This window comes from Bos indicus, chromosome 1 (assembly GCF_029378745.1).
Source record: "Bos indicus isolate NIAB-ARS_2022 breed Sahiwal x Tharparkar chromosome 1, NIAB-ARS_B.indTharparkar_mat_pri_1.0, whole genome shotgun sequence".
Lineage (NCBI taxonomy): Eukaryota > Metazoa > Chordata > Mammalia > Artiodactyla > Bovidae > Bos > Bos indicus.
Window position 1 is genome coordinate 72,753,828 of NC_091760.1, and position 3,670 is coordinate 72,757,497.

At 38.6% G+C, this 3,670-nt stretch overlaps 1 pseudogene; it reads right to left on the reverse strand.

Annotated features, from left to right (window-relative positions):
- Nucleotides 1–1,069: 1,069 nt before the first annotated feature.
- On the reverse strand, nt 1,070–1,647 carry LOC109564169 (axin interactor, dorsalization-associated protein pseudogene; annotated as a pseudogene).
- Between the last annotated feature and the right edge of the window lie 2,023 nt (nt 1,648–3,670).

Here is a 3,670-nt window from a genome sequence, read left to right on the forward strand (position 1 = left end):
CTAAGAGATCTTTTTTAGAGTCAGAGGTTTTGGTGTGTATTCAATTAGAACCCCAAATGGTATGCTTCTTTGTTCACACATTAACAAAAGTTATTGCATCCAAAATTTAGTTACAATAATTAAAATATCTACTGACAGCAAGGGAAAAAAGCCTACTGAGAAAAACATTTAAAATTATCATTGCCTATCTTCTGTTAAATGAAATCTTGGAGAGTAAATGTGGCAGGTCTTAGAAAAAGAGGATGTTCTGACACCCCAAGACAAAATACTTGAGCACAGAGCTAGACAGCTCAGGGCTAATTTTGGAACTCAAGAGTCAAAGCAAAATTTTTCTAAAGGCTATCTGAGAAAAAGCAGATTTTAAGTTTACATTCTTTTGTTTAAAGTCAATACGTACAAAATAAGCTCATAAAATTTCCCTATCAAACAATGCCATAATTGTGGAGCAATGTCTTCCTATCGCCCATACTATGCAAAGTCATCTTTCATGCCCTCCCTGTCCTTACCCTAGCATCTTATGAATTACTAAGCTCTGTTAATTACCTTCAAAATACCACTTGAATCTGTCCTTTTCTAACTTCTGTGTAACTCTTCTCACTCTTATTCTTTCCCAACCAGTCTCATTCCTTCAGTTTTTCCTCTGTCATCCTTGCTAATCTATATCTGTCCTATTCCTGGATGTTAATTTCCTTTTAAGACAAATTAATCATGCATTAAAATATTCCTGATTCGGAGGGCCCTTGGTCCCTACAGCCTACCAGATAAAATCAGTTCACCCTTAGGTCCTTTCTTCCTACCCTCTATATATTCCCTGGGTTTGCATGAAGCTGGACTGCTCTTTTTTCACTAACATTCTTTTTCTTTTTTCTATCAACCTCTGTCATTCTATTCTTTTTTTTTTTTTTTTTTAAATTTTAAAATAATTTTTATTTATTAATATTTTTAGTTTTGGCTGTGCTGGGTCTTCACTGCTGTGCAGGCTACTCTCTAGTTGTGGCGCGAGGGCTTCTCGCTGTGGTGGCTTCTCTTGTTTTGGAGCACAGGCTCTAGAGTACGCGGGCTTCAGCAGTTGTGGTTCCCAGGCTGTAGACAACAGGCTCAATAGTTGTGACGCATGGGCATGTGGGATCCTCCTGGGCCATGGACTGAACCCATCTCTCCTGTACTGGCAGGCAGATTCTTTACCATGGGAACTCTGGCAGGAAAGGAATCAGGAGATCCTGCTCCAGCACCACCCTCTTCTTCATCTTCTTCAAATTCCAAATTCTCTTCTTCACCAGGTGCTAAAATTCTTCTTAAAGGGACAGGCTGAACATCAAATGGGAATTCTTTATTATATGTAAGAATATTCTTTAGGATTGGTTCTAGCTTCTTCAGATCTTCCGGTTTAAATTCTTCCTGGGACTGTGTGGACTGTAAAGCTGCACTTCGTAATTCCAAGCATGTTGCAATTTTGCCTGTGGTTTTCTTTTGTTCTGTGAATTCAGAATTATTGTGTTGAGCTTGGGCCTCTTTTTGTAGGTGTCTTGCTAATACCTGATTCTCGTCTGTCGCCTCCACCAGCTGGCCCCAAGAGTCGAAGTCGGCGCCTCTCCTAAAACTGACGCCCCAGCGCTGCAGCAGACTTCGGGTCACCTCCGACATGGCCGGTCCCCACCCGTCCCCTCCCGCCCCTACCCCCAGGAAAGGCTGGGCTCTAGGGCGCCATCCCCCCCGGGCCTGGCCCCGACATTAACAGGGCCAGGAGGAACCGCTAAGGCCACCGCCGCCACCCGCCATTTGCCGCCACTGTCATTCTATTCTTTTCTGTCTTTTAGGTCAAGATTCACTTTTTTCATTAAACTTTTTCGTGTGGTTTTTTTTTTTTTTTTTCTTTGAATTCCTGTAATGTTATTTCTCCCTTAGCACATTCTGTGTTATAATTGTGTATGTATCTGTCTTCTAGTCCCTTGGACTAAATATGTCTTTCTTGTATTTTCTAACATATAGGAAGGTGCATGACAGATGTTTTAATTATTCTTGAACCTTGAAGTATATTGACTAATGAAACATTAGATTGTGATTCCAGTCTGTAATGATGGTACCCTGGGGTCAATTTAAAAGGAGATGTGAGTAGAGGGACCAAGTGGAAAATTTGCATAGGTTCCAGTGTTTTGGATCTGTTTCTCTGTTGGATGTAAGAAAACATTACAGCTGTACTGCTCTTCCTTCATCTCTTGATATGGGCACCAAGCAAACTTGCTGGATTGCTAATGTATTTACATATGCAGATCCCAACAGAAGGGACTTGGGCTACCACAGACCCACCAATTCATATTTGGTTTACTTTGAGCTGAGTTTATTCACCCTGTATGAGGCCTTACAATATTCAAAAGATATATGGGTTAGTGATAACAAGGTCCTTCTCTCAGAAGACTGGAGTAGATTTGGCTTGAACAGCTGTCTGTGTCCAAATGCTGGTTAGCAGAAAACACAATGATATTTTATATTTCTCAGGGACATGTGGGTCCGTGGAGATAAAAATGTTAATTTCAGCAGATGTGTTGATTTTACTCAGGGAGAAGGTGTCAGAACACTGTACCAGTACCAAAAATAGCTTCTTGAATGTCTGAATTTAGAAAGATTAAAAATAAAAACATTTTTACATATTTTTCAAATGGTGGTAAAATATGCTATACTTTACACAAGGACTTTTTCAGTGTACTTATTTATTATTAGGAGTTTCTTGCATAACCTAATTGATAAACATTTCTGCCAAGTTTTCATAAATTCCCAGGGATTTCTCATCTGCCTCTTTCTTCTCAAATTATGTACTGATATGGAAAGGTTTGTTTAACAGCATTTTGTTATCCACATGCATCTTAATCCATTTTTGAAAAGAATTTGGTTTTGGCTGCTATTCAATTTCAGGAGAGCAAATTAAGCAAGGTGGGTGACTGAGTAGCTGGTTGGCAGCTGGGTTTTAGAATAGTTTTGTTCTTAATCCGGTTTGCTTCAACTGCATATTACTCCAATTTCATTCTTACATTCAAACAACAAAAATAAGGTTTTGCTAAACACTGTGAAATTAAGGGAGATATGAAATAATGTGACTTCTGGATATGGAATCCCATTAGACTGTTGAAAACATATGATACCTTTTTATTATTACACAAAGATGAAAGAAATATACATTGCAATACCACATATATTAGGTTTTACTGAGACTGAAGTCACTTTTCCTGGAAATTGACAAGTAGAATGAAACCATAATATGACATATGTCATTCCTAAGGTGCCTCTAATAATTAGCATGAGGTCCATTATAGAACTGAAAATATGGGTTACCAAAAATATTGACAAAATCTGTCCCTTGGGTTATTAGCTAACCTGACAAATGATTTCTACCTTTCATCCTTATATATTGTATAACATCTGTATTGATTTTCTTTGATCAGGTTCTTGAAGTGTCTTATAAAGAATGTTATATACATACAGACTATTACAGATACCTTAGAAAATCAGAGAGCATCTTTCATAGAAGGTATGTATATCAAGTCATTTGGTGCAACGAAACCAAATCCTCAAGCAAAATGGGAATTTATGGCTCACAGAACTGTAAAGCTGCAGGGGTAGATAGGTCTGACTTTAGTTGTGCCTGCATTCTTGACAGGGCTGTCTCCACCTTTTG